This window comes from Elephas maximus, chromosome 7 (assembly GCF_024166365.1).
Source record: "Elephas maximus indicus isolate mEleMax1 chromosome 7, mEleMax1 primary haplotype, whole genome shotgun sequence".
Taxonomy (NCBI): Eukaryota; Metazoa; Chordata; class Mammalia; order Proboscidea; family Elephantidae; genus Elephas; species Elephas maximus.
In genome coordinates, this window is record NC_064825.1 from 17,081,050 (window position 1) to 17,100,159 (window position 19,110).

Consider the following 19,110-nt stretch of genomic DNA (forward strand, 5'->3'; position numbering starts at 1 on the left):
CAGTAATCATTCATACAACCCAGGAAAACTGGGATTACGTCTAAACAAGTAAAAAATCAATTGTGAGGATTTACAACTTCCATATTCTTACAAGGTAATATGCCTTTACCTTATGAGGAAGGTGATGCAGACTTGGGAAAATATTATTAGAAATATTTAAGTGTAGCATCTTTTGTAAGGAGCCCTGGTGGCACGATGGTGAAGTAAGTGCTTGGCTGCTAACCGAAAGGTTGGCAGTTCAAACCCACCCAACAGCTCCGTGGGAGAAAGATTTGTCGATCTGCTTCTGTAAAGATTACAGCCAAGCAAACCCTATGGAGCAGTCTACTCTGTCACACGGGGTCACTAGGAGTCAAAGATCGCCTCAAAGCACCTAACGATGACAGTCGACAGCATCTTTTGTGGTGAAGTTTTTCTCAGGAGAGACTTTAGATTTCATCAGGCCAGAAAAAAAGTTATTGTTGTTTTCCCAAAATAAATACGCACAGACACACACCTACCATGAGTATAAGCATCAAGGAAGCGGTAGCTGTTGTTTGGTGGTAAAAGCTTGATCGATACCTGCTGTAAGAGTCACTGAGGAGTAGGTTCATTCTCCTCTCCTGTCACATTGTTTGAAACGAAATATTTCTCTCCAAACCCTATGACTCCAATAACCTGAAATGCAGCCTTGCCAGTTCTGATGGAACACGAGGCCATGACACTTGATGCCACAGATTTGCTTGTCATCCCCACTGTGTATTCATGTCGGCCCAGTTACTGGGCTGCAGAAATCTGTCATTGACTAACGTGCTTGGAGTGTCAAGGAAAGCAGAGCTGAAGTCTCGACGCGTGAATCTTCTATCTGAAGCCTCTCGGCTGGGCTTGATGAATGCATAAAGAGCTGGCAGCGGAGTGCGGTTTTGATTAACTGTCCTGGTGTGTACCCACTCCAGCTTCCGTGAGAGGGCGTATTGTCAGTCAGCTGTCTCCTGTGGGCTGAATTCACATTTAAGCTTTTGTATTTAATGGGAAATTTGAAGTTCCTTCGCACTCCAGAGTTTCAAATGAAGTTCAAATCAGATGTAACTTACAGTTTTAAAAAGGCTGTGTAGTATTTACCGTCTCCATGAGTAGCTCAGAAATGGAATTACCTTTAATGATTGTGACTTCTCCTTCTCAAATTTGCATCAATGTGTGCTCCCTAACAAGATAGAAGCATTTCTCCACCGAGCACATCCACGTGGTGGCTACACATACGCATATTTGTGTTCCCAGGTACAAAGCCACTTCATTTTAGCTGCATAACTTAGCTGGTGTTGTTTTAAGGCCAATTTGAATGCATGGGATTCACTGGAACCCAGGTGCAGTCTCCCCACCCTTCAAAACAATCAGCAGTTAGATTACAACAGGCTGTGATTAATGTGGGCCCGCATGGAAATGCAGCCAACGTGTGTCTAATTGTTCAGCAACAAACACAGGTCCCCATCTAATGCCCTGGAAGTTAACTTTCTCTTTAAGTGCCAAATCAAACATTGCATTCTGGCCTTACAGACTGCAGGCATCTGACAGTCCACAGGCACTAATCTTGCCCTGTAAAGAAGCTGCTATTTCAATATACAAAGATTTTGGTTATGGCTGTTGATTTTTAGCAAGGTCTTTAAAAGGTATACTGTGTTGCTAGTCTAATAGTTGCCAAAAAGCCAAACCAGTTGCCCTGGGGCTGATTCCTACTCAAGGTGACTCCACGTGTGTCAGAGTAGAACTATACTCCATAGTGTTTTCAATGGTTGTACTCTTTTGCAGGTAGATTGCCAGGCCTTTCTTCTGAGTTGCCCTGGGTGGATTCAAACTGCCAACCTTTCAGTTAATAGCTGAGCCCTTAACCACTTGCACTACCTGGAATTTAATGTCAATACCACTAAACAGGGTATAACATCTATATCTGAGTAGAACAGTTTCTGGAGGAAAGACATGTTAATAGAAATACTTAAATCTGATAGAGGTAAAAGCAAAGTACTATGTGAATTCTGTTTTTTAAACTGTTTTGAACATGTCTCAGTATGTAAGTTCCTGTTGAAAAACAATGGGACTTTCCTCATATTCCCTAAAAGCTCACATTACCTCCACCTTAACAAAGAAGTCCCTGCTTACACAGCTGCTAATATGAGAGGTCAAATGAATATCATAAGCAGTTTAAAAGAAATCGGTCAGAGTCCAGTCAGGAACACAGGAACCACAAGTTATTTTAATAAAAATAATTTAATAGAGGGAATTGATTAAACTGAACTAGTTTGTTAGTGTTGCCGTAACAGAAATACCACAAGTGGGTGGCTTGAAAGAATAGAAATTTATTTTCTCACAGTTTGGGAGACCAGAAGTCAGCATTCAGGGTGCAGCTGTAAAGGAAGATCTATCCTTCTCAATGGCCTCATGAGGTCCTTGGCGTTCCTTGGTGTCTGTCTTCATCCTGTGTGTGTCTCTGTGTCTGCTCTGCTCAATGGCCTCATGAGTTCCTTGGCGTTTCTTGGTGTCTGTCTTCATCCTGTGTGTCTCTGTGTCTGCTCTGCTCTTTTTAATAACTCAGAAGCGATTGGGTTTATGCCTACTCTGGTACGACATCATTGATATAACAAATGGAAACCCCTATTCCCAAATGGCGTCATATTTTTAGGTACAGGAGTTAGGACTTCAACACATATTTGGGGGAGGACCCAATTCAATCCATTACAGCAGGTACTACAGAACCAAAACTGTAAAACAAGGAAGACTGAGGTAGCACAGGACAGTAAATAAAGAAGGTGGCTACCACTTCATAGAGCCAAGGGACTTCAAAGAACCTACTAGTTTGAGCTAGCACTGGCTTTGTAGGGGGTGCAGCCTACACAGTTACACAGCACCCTGCCCTCAGAAGGGTCCCACACTTGATTTAATGCTCTGCTATTGTCATTCTTAAATTCTTAATAATTTGTGAACTAGGTTCCCATATTTTCATTTTGCAGTGGGACCTGCAAATTGCATAGCCAGTCCTCATTGGAACCATATGAAATTACTCTCTTTGTAGATCAAAATGGTCAAAATTAGTGGTTTCATATGGTTCAACCCAATAAAAACTTGTGCAGAAGTCCCATGGAACCGGGACCCAAACTGCTGTGGGAAAGAGGCTCCTGAGTGGTTCGTGATACTGACTCTGGGAGTGAGAATAAAGTGAGAACTGGGACCACCTGCCCCTGCCAGGGTTCAGAAACATCACTAGGGTGACACTGACAAGAACAGGAAGCAAACAGGAAGCAGCGCTTCCCTTGTCCTGACTCCACTCATCCAGTCCTCTCTTGGGCTCCTCTCTTGGCAACCCTGAACAGGGAACTACCTTCTAAAGATGAAAAACATAGTTTGCAGAGGTCCAGGCCCAGCTTCACAAAGCAGAGAAGAGAGGGCACAGAGCTGAGAGACGGTAGCTGTATAGCTACCATAATGGAGGGATGTTGAAAGGACACTAAGCCAAATAACCAGGACAGGCGGCTCCTGTGAAGTCAGAATTAAGAGAGTGAACAGAATAACTACAGTAAAAATGTAAAAAGGAATCCTTGAGGTGATACAAATAAAACCTCAGTTGCTGTTGAGTCGAATACGCATGTGTGTCAAAGTAGAAATGCGCTCTGTGGAAGAATGCCTGGGTTGTTAAAAAAATATTTAAAAGTTTTAAAAATTAACAGAGAGATTGAAAAAGAGAACGGACAGCACTGAAAACTGCTCTGTTGTTCTGGCAGAGCAGACAAAGAAATAAGCCAAAGCAGAGAGCATAAACTAAAAAGTCATACAAAGATTGAGTGAAAAGATAAATCTACTGAAACTAATAAAAGTGCCTGTGAAGGTAGCTAGATGCAAGGTTAAGGGTGTGGAAAATCAAGAGTTTTTATTAATATTAGCAATACAGTTTTAAAAATGAAAATCAAATACACACACAGTAGTGAAGCAGCTACCGAATGATTATGAAATCTATAAAATTTTGTCGAAGTCATAAAACCAGGAAGACCTGAATAAATGAAGTGTCATTGTATGTTCCTGAATTGAAAGATTTGATTTAATATTGAAAAAATTATTAAGCTTTCTTAATTAATATATAAATTTAATTTAATTATTATCGTAATTCCAAAAGGATATAATGATAGTACATAACAATTTGATAATCAATATGGAAGAATTAACAAGAAAAAATTGAAAAACAAAATATTCAAGGGGGACTCATGCTACCAAATACTAAAATTTACTATATGACCCAGGTATAGATATCCATATCAGTGGAGCAGGTAAGAATGTCTATAAACAGATCTAGGTAACTTAATATATGAAAAATACAACATTTCAATTAAGTATCTAATTAACTAAATAATTATTCAATCCAACGATTGTCTAATTAATAAATCAATTGAACAAATATTTTTTAGTACAGACTCGACAGCAATGGGGAGCGGGGGTGCTATGTGTCATATGGAGTCCCTGGATGGGGCAAATGGTTAAGCTGTTGACTACTAGCCAAAAGGTTAGTGGTTTGAACCTACCCAAAAGCTGCTCAGAAAACAAGCCTGGTGATTTTCTTCCAAAAAGTCACAGCCTTGAAAACCCTATGGAACAGTTCTCCTCTGCACACAGGGGGTTGCCATGAGTTGGAAACACCTCAATGGCAAATAACAAACGTCATATACCCTAGATATAGAGAATAAGACAAGCTAAGTTTTTGTCCTCATGTAATGTTTTTTCTAGTAGTGGAGAAAGACAATAAACAAATATATAAATAGATATACAAGATATTAGTGGGCGGTGCTATGAAGAAAAATAAAGCGTATTAGGAGAATTGAGAGTAACAGGGGTTCGGAATGCCCCTTTTGAGGAGGTGACATATAACAGAGATCTAAGAAAAGGGAAGGATCAACCCTTGCAAATATTTGAGTGAAGGGCATTTCTGAAACAGAATATAGCAAACACTGTAACCTTGAAGGCAGTGAATCTTCTAATGCTCCAGGAAAGAATCATAGAAGAGGAGGCTGGAGAGGTTGCCCAGAGTCAGGCAATATCAGGCTTTGCTGGTTTTGACTCTGAGTGAGATGGGAATTTTCCGAAGGGTTTTGAGCAGAGATTTGGCTTATGCTGTAAAAGAATCACTATCGCAGCTCTGTGGTAAGGAAATCAGTGGAAGTCAAGAGTGGGCAGACCAGTTAGGGAGAAAAAGAGATAATGGTGGCTTGGACCAATTGTTAGAGACGGAAATAAGGAAAAGTTGTTAGATTTTCAATATATTTTGAAAGCGTAGCCAAATGGATTTGTTTATAGATTGGACGTGAGGAACGAGAGAAAAATAATTAGGCTCAATTAGAAAGATTTTGGCCTGAGCATCTGGGTGAACGTTGGTGTCTTTTTCTGAGACGGAGAACATGAGGCTAAGACAGGTTTTTGTTTTATTATTAATTGGTGTAGAAGGCTTGTTGGATACAGTGGGAATCAACAGTTCGATTTAAATTTGAGATGACTTTTAAACATTCAAGAGAAATGTTGAATAAACATTAAATATGAGTCTGGAATTAAGAAGAAAGGTTAGGCGTACAGGTATTGTCAGCTAGAGAGAAAGTCAGTGGATAAAGTATGGGCACCCCTACACTTACAAGTTGTGTGGAGGACATAGATCTACCAAAATAAGGTTTTCAATGGCTATTGAAAGAGACGTTGTTGAGGTGGGAATATTCCAGGAGGCTCTGGTATCCCCAAGGCCTGCTGAATAAAAGAAAAAAGGAATTATCAAAGTGTTAAATGCAGCTGAAAGGGGGACTAAGATGGAGCCCTGGGCTGAAAATTTGGATTTAGCAATGTTGAATGCCTTTTCCTTGAATATTACCTATACCATTTGTTGATAAAATAAAGCTGGAAATATGGCTTCTCAGAGTAAAGGAGACTACCATCTCCACAGAACTTGGGCAGTATCTCAGAAGAGGAGATTGAACTTCATTGAAAATTTGAAGTTTGGTTTAAAGAAGCTCTTTCAAAACAGAGGCTTGGTCAAAATATGGTAAAGATCATGATATAACAGATTAGGATTGGTGGAAATAGCAAAGTTAGGACTTTGAGGCAAGAGATATAAAGAATTTTAGGTTAATGCCTCCTATTGCAAAGTTGATCACCTTTGGGGAAATTCCTGTAATTAACCAGCAGGTTATTTGTGGGACAAGAGTCTCCTAGATAAAGTTAAGCTAGTGAGGATGATGGATTAGTAAAGTCATGTTAATGTAGACAGTAAATTCCACAGGGGATAGATAATTTTAGTCTTCAGGGTTCAAGGTGTACGAGGGTAGATGATGTGAGTTCTCAGCAGCATGGAAGTACTTGATGAATTTGATGAGAGGCATTTTAGTGGAACGGTAGGTATAAAGCCTGACTGGAGTGGGTTCAAGAGAGAATGGAAAAAAGGAAGTGGTGATTATGAAACAGACAATACTTTCTAAGAGCTTTCCTGTAAAGAAATGGCAGCTAAAGGGAGATTTGTGGCCCAGTTTTTTTGTTTGTCTGTTTTTAAGATAGGAGATATAATAACACATACATAAGCTTTGGAAACCCTGGTAGCATAGTGTTTAAGTGCTACTGCTGCTGACCAAATGGTCAGCAGTTCAAATCCACCAGGCGCTTCTTGGAAACTCTATGGGGCAGTTGTACTCTGTCCTATAGGGTCGCTATGAATCGGAATTGACTCAAAGTCAATGGATTTGTTTTTTGGTTTTTTTTTTTTTTTTGGTATATAAGCTTTTGGGAATAATCCATTAGATAAGAAAATGTTGATATTGAGGGAGAGAGATGATTGCAAGAACAAATTTTTTGAGTAGTAAGAAGGAATGGGAGCCGGTACACAGTTTAGGTCTGGGAATAGGCAAACTATTCAACAATAGCACAGCTGGCTATTCATCTTGAAAAAATACGAAGTTAAACACACCAGATCATATATAAAAAATGTGAACTATAAATTGCAAAATATGGAACAAAAATATCACATAATTGTTTTATTAATATAACCTTAGGGGTTGAGGGAGAAACCCTGGTGGCGTAGTGGTTAAGTGCTATGGCTGCTAACCAAAGGGATAGCAGGTCAAATCCGCCAGGTGCTCCTTGGAAACCCAATGCGGCAGTTTTACTCTGTCCTATAGGGTCGCTGTGAGTTGGAATCGACTCGACAGCACTGGGTATGAGGGGTTGAGGTAGAGAGGGAGGGTACTTCTTAAATAAGACAGGAAACCCTGAAGCCATAAAAGAAAATATTTATAGATTTTTTTTTTTACTTCTTACAAATTGAAAACTTCATGGCAAAAGACGCTGAGTAAAACAAACAAACAAAAAGTAGATTAGGAAAAATATATATTAGAACACATGCTGGAAAACATATGGCAGGCAAATGTTTAGCAGCCTGACTATACTGTAATATGTAATAGCCCTTCTTATTAGTAAAAAAAAAGATATCAAAAAAAAAAAACTAAAACATCTAGCAAAATATTGCAAAGGGAAATTTACAAAGAGAAAATACAAAGAAAGATCCAACAAAAATGAAAATGTGTTTAATCTCACTAAGAGTGTCGCGGATTGAATTATATCCCCCCAAAATGTGTGTATCAATTTGGCTGAGCCATGATTCCGAGTATTGTGTGGTTGTCCTCCATTTTGTGATTGTAATTTTATGTTAAAGAGGATTAGGGTGGGATTGTAACACCATTACCCAGGTCACATCCCTGATCCAGCGTAAAGGGAGTTTCCCTGGGGTGTGGCCTGCACCACCTTTTATCTCTCAAGAGATAAAAAGAAAAGGGAAGTGAGCAGAGAAGGGGACCTCATACCACCAAGAAAGTAGTGCTGGGAGCAGCCTGCATCCTTTGGACCAGGGGTCCCCGTGTGGAAAACCTCCTATTCCGGGGGAAGATTGATGAGAAGGCTGACAGATAGAGAAAGCCTACCCCTGGAGCTGACACCCTGAATTTGGACTTTAAGGCCTGCTAGACTGTGAAAAAATAAATTTCTCTTTGTTAAAGCTATCCGCTTGTGGTATTTCTGTTGTAGCAGCACTAGATGACCAAGACAAAGAGTCTCTTAATGCAAATTAAAACAATAACAACTCATTGTTATCAGCAAATTTGCAACGGCTAAAAAGATTGATATATCCAGTGCTGGTGAGGGTATAAGAAAATGAACTGTCTCGTTTACTATTTGTAGTAGAGAGAATTGCTATTATCTTTTTTGTAAATTAATCTGGCAGCACCTATTAAAATTAAATATGTGTATACAATTTGGCTCAGTAATTTTGATTGTAGCTATCTTAGAGATAGTAAGAGTAGTTTAGAGAAGTGAAAGAATATACTTACAATAATATATATTGCAGCATTGTTAACAGCAAAAAACTGGAAACAGTCAGAATACCATTAACATAGAATGATAAATTATACTAGATGCAGATTATGAAATGTTATTTTGCAGCTACATGAAAGAATGCACTAGTTTTGTATGTTATGGCCTGTGAAATGTCCATGGTACATTTTCACAGTTTTATTGATATATAATTCCCATACCACAAAAATTACCTATTTATATAGTTCTGTGGTTTTAAATACTTTCAAGAGTTGTACAAACCATCCGCGCTATCTAATGCCAGAACATTTTCATCATTTTTAAAAGAAGCCCTGCAATTTTAGGGCAGTGAAACTATTCTGTATGATACCATACTAGTGGCATTTGTAAAAACCCAGAGGACTGGTCAACAAAAAGAGTGAACCCTAATGTGAACTATGGGTTTAGTTAATAATAGTATCAATATTGATTCATCAGCTATAACAAAGGAAGCACAGGAATGCAGGATGTTAACAGGAAATACAATGTGCAGGTGGAAGGGGGATTGGGAACTCTGTGCTTTCTGCACAATTTTTCCGTAAAACTAAAACTGCTCTAAAAAATAATGTTTAATAGTTTGTTTGTTTTTTAATAAGAAGCCTAGTACCCATTAGTGGTCATTCCCCATTCTCCCATCCTACCACCACCACCAAGCATCAGGCAACTATTCCTCTATTTTCTGTCTCTGTGCTTTTGACAAGCAGCCCTGGAGATACAGTAGTCAGGAGCTGGGATGCTAACCAAAAGGTAAGTGGTTGAAACCCACCAGCTACTCTGTGGGAGAAAGATGTGGCAGTCTGCTTCTGTAAAAATTACAGCCTTGGAAACCCTATGGGGCAGTTCTACTCCATCCTATAGGGTCACTATGAGTCAGAATTGACTTGAAGGCAAATGGTTTTTTGTTTGTTTAGTCCATCCCCATGATCAGTTTCGGCTCAGACCCCTGTGATCCATAGGGTTTTCGTTGGCTGATTTTCAGCAGGAGATCACCAGGCCTTTCTTCCTACTTTATCTTCGTCTGGAAGCTCCACTGAAACCTGTTCAGCATCCTAGCAACACACAAACCTCCACTAACAGGTAGGCAGTGGCTGCAGCAGAGGTTCATTGGCCAGGAATTGAACCTGGGTCTCCTTAACGAAGGCGAGAACTCTACCACTGAACCACCACTACCCCTCGCAAGCAAATTACTGCAATAAAGTTTTAAAGCAATTTTCTATGTAATCAACCAGAGCCCATGCTAGTCCTGTGAAAATTAGAGTATTTGTGAGAGTTAGAGAGAGTTTCCCCTTTCTCCAGAGGCTGCAACTCCACCCCAGCACGCACAGTGGGGAAGCAGAGAGCGAGCTGGACTCTAGCCACCTACCTGCCCCCGCAGCCAACACAGCACGTACAGTCCGGTGCAATGCCCCTGGCCTGGCCACCAAGGCTTATCAAAGCAAACTAGAGAAAATGTGGGCAAGGTGGAAAAAAGAATCTGACTCCTATGAGGAGGCAGCAATGGAAAATAAACAAAAGTCAAAACCAAAACCAAACCCAGTGCCATCAAGTCGATACCGACTCAAAAGTCAGCAGAAATAAATCCGTATTTCAACCAGCTTTAAACCATCATGTAGGCTCTCGTCATGAAACAGAAGAATAAAACATCTAATCTAATGAAAACATCTGCAATCTCTTTCCGGGGAGATAGAAGATAGCAGCAACTGTTACGAAATAGGAACATCAGGACCAATTCCATGATAAAACAAATAATCACTGGAATTATAAATAGTGGAATAAATGTTTCAAAAACAGATTAATGAAACAGAAAATAGACTCTGCAAGTGTATACAGACTGCAAAAGAAAGTAACAAAAATGACAACTGAGGAGAAGATGACAAAATTAGAGAAGACAGTACATGAATAAGCAACCCAAGATTAATTGAGTTTCCTCAGGGAGAATATAGAACAAATGGGAGAAATTTATCAAGACTGTAATTGAAGAAAACTTTTCAAAACTTTTTTAAAAAGCCTAAAATCTTAAAATTGATCTCTAAGTTTCAGAAGAAAAATAATAACCAGATACTAACATCAGAACACATGCTAGTGACATTCTTAATCTACAACAAAAAAAGTCTTCATATCTTTGAACTACAAAGAAGAAATGTGGCTCACTTTTTGTGTAAGACACTGCAGTTGTTTCCATGACACTTGTTAGTTGCTGCCGAGTTGGTTCAGATTCATGGTGACTCCACGGACAACAGAACAAAACACTGCCCAGTCCTGTGCCATCTTTACAATCATTGGTATACTCAAGTCCATCGGTGCAGCCAGTGTGTATTTTGAGTGTTTTCCAACCTAGGGGTCTCATCTTCCAGCACTATATTAGACAATATCCTGTTGTGATTCTTGGAGATTTAATTGGCTAATTTTTGGAAGTAATCTACCAGGCCTTTCTTCCTAGTCTGTCCTAGCCTGGAAGCACTGCTGAAACCTGTCCATCATGGGAGGCCCTGCTTGTATTTGAAATACTATTGACAAAGCTCCCAGCAGCATTGCAACACGCAAGCCACCACAATACGAAATTAAAGAATAAAGAGAATGAAACATTCTATCTTATAAGGTCTGTGGTCCAAGGATTTTTGGGCCAGGAGCCGTGCCAGATGTACTCAGGAAATTTAGGAGCTTCTAGGTGACCACACGAAAACAGAGTGTACCTCATACAAGAGGATCATGGTAGAAAACTACAAGGCAATGTGGATTTTTCAAATACTAGAGTTTATCTCTGAATAAAGAAATGTCAGGGCTCTTCTTCATTGACCCTATCAATATATATATTTTTAATTTCATTTTATTTGTTGTTGTTGTTGAGAATATACACAGCAAACCACACAAAAATCCAACAATTTCTACATGTACAATTCAATGACACTGATGTCATTCTTCAAGTTATGGAACCATTCTCGCCTTCCTTTCCCAACTTGTTCCTTCCACGTTAACATAAAATCATAGGCCCCTAAGTTTCCTATCTAATCTTTTGAGTTGCTGTTATCAATTTGATCCTGTATTGATAGTTCTTAAAAGAGCAGAGACTCAGAATATTCTTAATCATTGCTGCCATTTACTGGGTCCCTATTACGTAACAGCTATTTATTGTACACATCTCCTATTACGCCAACTACCACCCAGAGAGCTGGGGATGTTTATCTCCACAAACCAGACAAAGAAACTGCAAAAGAGGTAAAATGGCTCACCCTGAATCACTCGTTTTGTATATGACAAGGATTTGAACTAAAAAGGTTTCTGATTTTTTTTTTAATTGTATTTTTTGGTGATGATATACATGGCAAATTAGGTTCCCATTTAGCAGTTTCTATACATATTGTTCAGAAACCCCGGTGGCATAGTGGTCAAGTGCTACGGTTGCTAACCGAAAGGTCGGCAGTTCAAATCCACCAGGCACTCCTTGGAAACTTTATGGGGCAGCTCTACTCTGTCCTACAGCGTTGCTATGAGTCGGAATTGACTCAACAACAATGGATTTTTTGTTTGTTTGTTTGTTTGTTTTATACATACTGTTCGGTGACATTAGTTACATTTTTCACAATGTGTCAACATTCTCATTATTTCCCTTCCGGTTGTTATGTTTCCATTAATCTAGCTTCCCTGCTCCCCAGTTACCTTCTCATCTTTGCTTTAGGGTAAATATTGACCATTTGGTCTCATATAGATGCTTTTTCAAAAGAGTTCAGTACTCATGGTTGATATTTATGATCCAATCTGTTATTTACGTGAAAGGTGGCCTCTGAGAGTGGTTTCAGTTCCAAATTTAAAGGATATCTCTAGGCAACACGCTCAGGTGTTCCTCTAATCTCTACTGGTCCAGTAAATCTTTTTTTTTTTTTTTAAGAATCTGAGTTTTGTTCTACATTCTTCTCCCATTGTATCTGGCATCATCTATTGTATCTCTGGTCAGAATGGTCGGTAGTGGTAGCTGGGCACCGTCTAGCTCTTCTGGTCTCAGAATAGATGAGGACATGGTTCTTATGGGCTATTACTCCTATAGTTTCTCCTTTGAGTCCTTGGTTTCCTTCTTTCTCCAAATGTTTCTGACTCAAAATACTTGCATGTTGATGCTTTCAATCTTAAACCTACATTCTGTAAATATGTTTCTTTATGTGTGTGTGGTTTTTTTAAAGTTGTGTTTATTTTTTATTTCATTTTCTTTTGGCTTTTTTTCAGTATTTTGTGAATCCTTGTGAAAATGTAAGGACCTCAGTTGTAGTAATAGAATTCCATAATTTTGTTTGGGACAAAAACTGATGCAGTTGTTTTAAAGCGGGAATAGCACCCTTCTGGGAGTTGGGTATAGTGGTGACACATGTGAGAATCAAAGTCAGAGTCTCTCAAAACTCAGTGGGACAAAGTCGATGGGATGTTTATAAACTTTTTTATTTGGATCTAATTTCAAACTTATGTAAAATCTGCAAAAGTAGTAAAGAATTCCCTATAATCTTTACCCCAAAAGCCAACCCAGATTCATCTATTATTAGCATGTTATCCCATTTGCTGTCTTTATGCAACCCTGGTGGCGTAGTGGTTAAGTGCTCTGGCTGCTAATCAAAGGGTTGGCAGTCCGAATCTGCCAGGCAATCCTTGGAAACTCTATGGAGCAGTTCTACTCTGTCCTATAGGGTTGCTATGAGTTAGAATCGACTCGATGGCACTGAGTTTGGTTTGGTTTATGCATAACAACAACAACAAAAAAACAAACAAACCCGTTGCCATGGAGTCAATTACGACTCATAGAGACACTATAGGACGGAGTAGAACTGCCCCATAGGGTTTCCAAGGAGCGCCTGGTGGATTTGGACTGCTGACCTTTTGGTTAGCAGCCAAGCTCTTAACCACTGCACCACCAGGCTTCTCTTTCTACATAGACATGTTATTCTTTCCTGAACATTTGAAAGAAAGTTGTGTAGATCATGCCCCTTTACTTTTAAATAATTTAGTGTGTATTTCCTAAGAAAAAGAATATTCTCTCACATACTAATAGTACAATTATCAACTTAAGTAAATTAAGCATTAAAACAGAACTTAGATCTAGTCTATCATCTGTATTTCAATTTTGTTACTTTGCCTACCCAGTACTGTTTTCCCTCCAGTACAGGATGCAGCCTAGAACACTCTTATATTTAATCATCTTGTCTATTTAGCCCCTTTTAATCTGGAATAGTCCTCTAGATTCCTTTGTTTTATGTGGCATTGGTATTTTTGAAGAATGCAATAAATAGACCATTTTTATAGCCCTTTCTTTTCATGTGCAAATTCTGTTTCAGTAGCTTATCTTGCTCAAGCTTTGAAGGATGTTTTTACATTTGGCCTGTCAGGCCATACACATCAATATCAGAGCTGTTAAGATGTGTGGAGAAACTTTTCTGAACAGAAGAACTTCCTACAGAAAATTGGGGTGGGCGCAAATTGAAGTAAGTCCTTAGGGGGCGGGTGCTATGGAGAAGCTGTTGATGCAGGAGAAAACTGGCAAAGAAAGGAGCTGTCAACTCTAGTAAAGTCTTATCATGTGGGTGGGGGGATTTTGGTTGTCTTTGCCAAGGATGATTTGTTAGAATTACCAGGAGAATGAAGGAAATCAAAGTAAGAAATGCTACATTGCTTGATTTCAGCATTTCTTATCTTAACATTGTTAAAATGTATTGACAGGCCTACGGGAATTTTGGTGAAAAGTTAGAAAGCAGGTGAGAAAAATCAGGTAATTCCTCATAGAGGAAGTAATCACAGATGTGATTCAAAATAAAGAAACAATATTGTTGTACATAAACCCAACTGCTCTCTTAAGAGTTCAGATCTTGCTAAAGAGAAAGCTTCACCACTCCCTGTGTCAGGATGGGTTTGAGAGTGCAAGTTGGAGTTGGGATTTGGAAGAGCTAAAATGCACTGTATATATAAAAAAAAGAAGGATGTTGGGGGTTGGAGGGAGGGGGTGGGAGGTGGGGAATCACAGGAGAGGAGAAAGAGACAAGCAGGCTGGGGAACTGCACGGGTGGAAGAAGGAGAGTTGAGAGGCCTCCATGGCAGAGCAGCCCAAAAGAGGACTTTGGATGCAAAACAATTACTAAGAGGAATTTGAGATTATTTGTTATAAGAAATAACACCTCTCTCCCACTTTCCCTCTCGTGGCGTCTTTAGTAAAGCGAACACAGCTTACTAATGCTTTTTGGGGAAAGTGGATTCACTGCCACCACTTACTTTTCCCCTGTCCCCCAGGGCACCCTCAGAAACTGACGGTGTTTTCCATCTCAAACTTATTTTGTCTTTAGACTCCATCTTCTCCCTGATCCCTCTTTCTCAGGACATCATCAAACTTGACCATTCCATGAATCCCACAGATTCATTTGCCAGGCATCCCCATCACCATCTGTGCTCACCACTGCCAGATCCACTTAAACACTGACTCATTCTGACCTATTTCAGTGCTGCTGAACACTGTCACAGAGAGCTCATCTCCAGAGGGCTCTTGAGAGTTGTTCTGCTGTGAGCCGACAATTCTCATTGACTGCTTAGAAGTAGTTGGAAAGTCTTTTAGTCAGTCCTCCAGCTCACAATCTTTACCAATACAGCCTGGCCTCCTAGAACTATGTTCCAGTCTCCACCCTTCCTGCAGAATTTCCTATCAACAAGGAGACTGGAAGCAACTGAGGTTCACAGACCAGTGGGGAGAGGACAGACCACTAGATTGCCTTGAGATACTTGGTTGAAAAATAAATTCAGATCTCTGACTCACATATTACACAGAAATCAATTCCACATGCATTAAAGATTTAAATGTAAATAGTTTTGATGCATGTTTTTTTGGTGCCTTTGGCAGTAGCTTTTAAATTGGGAAAATACTAGTTCTGAGGTTTATTTAAAAAAAAAAAAAACCTGTTGCCGTCAAGTCAATTTCAACTCATAGTGACCCTATCGGTCACAGTAGAACTGCCCCATAGGGTTTCCATTGAGTGGCTGGTGGTGACCTTTTGGTTAGCAGTCATAGCTCTTAACCACTTCAACATCAGGACTCCATGATTTATTAGGGGTTCAAAAACTAATATTCAAATGATTAAAGTAACAATTCAAAACCCTACCTATTCCATAGGAAGGAAGCCCACAAATGTCATTATCCTATTTTTAAGTCCAATCAATTTTAACAATCACTTTTAAGAAGCAATTAAAAAATGTTTGGTCTATTACTAAACCTAACTAAGCAAACACCTTCAAGTATTTTAAAGAGTATTTATATGTATACACTAAACATTTTCAATTTTCTTTCTAACTTATTTAGATATCTGAGATAACAAACAAATCTTTCTCGGATACTGAAGTAACTCCCACAAGCCAATAATACCTTAAAGTTATAAATACCTTGAGTGTAACTTGCCTTAAAAAAAAAAAAAAGGTGTTTATAAATTGTTTATAAACTTAGCAAGAGTTTACCTTAAAATAATATTGAATTTATTCAATTTTACATTTTAAATTGAGCTTCACAATCTAGGCTTAATTCTATTTAAAATTATAAATACACCATACATCAATTATGTACATGTTCTTAACATAGTATGCTGTCATTTTTATTTATTTAAAATTTGTAGGAGGGGCCAAGATGGCTGATGAGGCAGACACTACCTCGGGTCCCTCTTGCAACAAAGACTTGGAAAAACAAGTGAATGGATCACATACATGACAATCTACAAACGCTGACCATCAAACACAGATCTAAAGAGTCGACCTGAGTGACAGAGACTGAGCCAGCGCAAGCAGCCTGCACACTAACAGAGCTAACGAGAGAAGGAACAACCACGGGAAAGCAGCGACTGTTTTTGGAGCCTGGAGCCAGCGTCACAGTCAGAAAACCTTGGCGCCAGGCTTTGGACTCGGTGCAGGGAAGCTGAGCACGGCATCCTGAGATGGCGCAAACACGGGTCGCAGCCCTAGCACCCAGAAGTGACCTCAGGGGAAGCCCACCCAGTGCACGTGCAGGCAGCGCAGGGACGCGGCTGACAGGAGGAGAAGTCACCGGGAGTCAGCGACTGGTTTTGGAGCTGGGAGTGCAGCGTCCCAGCCAGAGAGCCTTGGCGCTGGGCTTTGGACTGGGAGTGGAGGAACTACCACGGCTTCTGAGACAGCGCAAGCACGGGCCACGGGCCTGACCCTTGGGGGCAATCTCTACCCAGCCAGCACACACAGTCCATGCGCCCCTCGGGAATCTCAGATAAAACAGTCATCCCAAGTAAGATAAGTAACTTTGTCTATATTCCAGGGTACCGCTCTCTCCTATCTATCTGATCCCTCCCCTCCCCTTCCCAGGCGGCTTCATTACCATTGGAATTTCCTGGGCCAGAGAGTGAAGTGCTGTGAGTTTTTTTTTTTTTTTTTTTTTGCTTTGCTTGTTTGTTTTCTCTTTTCCTAATCCATTCTCCTGGCTTGAGAGAAGCAGCTACAAAAAACCCAGGGACCAAGAATCCTTTCCTGACTTCCCAAAATTGGACTAAAAATGCAGAACCAGCTCCAGCCAAGCATTTGAGATCCACAATCTTGGGCTTTCATCCCTACAGGGAACAAGGTGGCTATTATAATGCAAAGGCAATTCTGATAGGGATCTGACTGTAATTGTTTTAGCAGATTACCGGAAAGACAAGTTTCCCAGGTCTGATATCTCTACCTATTAAACACAGCCCTCACTGACCCACAACGGGGAACTGAGGGCTGAAGCTCCACCCAAACCACCTAACCTCCTGCAATAGGGGTCTGAGGATAGTGACATCTACCAATCTGTAGAGGTACATGCATTGGGTGCCTAAGGTACACCTGCAGAGCCCACCCACCAAAGCGCTTTAGGAATAGAGACACGCCTACCTCACTGGCACTTGGGGGAAGCCTGTCAGCATCCTGCCCCCCTGGAATGTGACCCCCTGCTGCTACTAGAATCTGGTGCACACAACTATCACCACTACTCCTCGAAGTGAGTAGGTGACAGTCTACCCCACACACTTGGTGACCCAAAATCAGATTCTACTCAAAAATAGTGAATGGACTCTTAGGCTTATATTTCTGGTAACAGCCCAAACCACCTGGTAATAGGACATAAGTGATTCAAAGCCTACAACAATCAAGACAGCACAATCTAGTAGCCTATCTATGTACATTGAAAGAAAATAAAACAAGATAAGACTCAGTGAGCAAATATAAAATAAAACATTACAATATCTTATAGATGGCTCGGAGACAATAGTCAATATCAAGCCGCATAAGGAAGCAGACCATGATTGCTCCTACAACTCCCCAAATTAAAGAATCAAAATCTTTCCCAAATGAAGATACAATCCTGGAATTGCCAGAAGCAGAATATAAAAAACTAATATACAGAATGCTTCAAGACATCAGGGATGACCTCAGAAATGAAATAAGGCAATCTACAGAAAAAGCCAAGGAACACACTGATAAAGCAGTTGAAGAAATCAAAAGGATTATTCAAGAACATAGTGGAAAAATTAATAAGCTGCAAGAATCCATGGAGAGACAGCATTCAGAAATCCAAAAGATTAACAGTAAAATTACAGAATTAGACAACTCAATAGGAAGTCAGAGGAGCAGAATCGAGGAATTGGAGTGAAGAGTGGGGGAGCTGGAGGTTAAAGCAATTGACACCAATATAGCTGAAGAAAAATCAGATAACAGATTAAAAAAAAATGAAGAAACCCTAAGAATCATGTGGGACTCTATCAAGAAGAATAACTTGCGTGTGATTGGAGTTCCAGAACAAGGAGGGATAACAGAAACTACAGAGAGAATAGTTGAAGATCTGTTGGCAGAAAACTTCCCTGACATCATGAAAGACAAAAGGATAGCTATCCAAGATGCTCATCGAACCCCATTTAAGATTGATCCAAAAAGAAAATCACCAAGACATATTATCATCAAAGTTGTGAAAACCAAAGATAAAGAGAAAATTTTAAAAGCAGCCAGGGAGAAAAGAAAGGTCTCCTACAAAGGAGAATCAATAAGAATAAGTTCAGACTACTCAGCAGAAACCATGCAGGCAAGAAGGCAATGGGATGACGTATATAGAGCACTGAAGGAGAAAAACTGCCAGCCAAGGATCATTTATCCAGCAAAACTCTCTCTCAAATATGAAGGCAAAATTAAAACATTTACAGATAAACACAAGCTTAGAGAATTTGCAAAAACCAAACCAAAGCTACAAGAAATACTAAAGGAAATGGTTTGGTCAGTTGAATCAATAACATCAGTTAACAACACAATACAAGGTCACAGAACAGAACATCCTGATATCAACTCAAATAAGGAAATCACAAAAACAAATTAAGATTAATTTTAAAAAGAAAAAAAATGCTCAAAACAGGGAATCATTGAAGTCATTATGTAAAAGATCACAATAATCAAAAAGAGGGACTAAATACAGGAGGCATAGAACTGCCATATGGAGAGGGATACAAGGCGATACAGGACAATACAAGTTAGGTTTTTACTCAGAAAAATAGGGGCAAATATTACGGTAACCACAAAGAGGTCTAACAATTCCATAACTCAAAATAAAAACCAAGAAAAACATAACGACTCAGAAAACATAAAGTCAAACACTATGAAAATGAGGAACACACAATTTACAAAGAAAAACATCTCAGCACAAAAAAGTAAGTGGAAAAATGAAATTGTCAACAACAC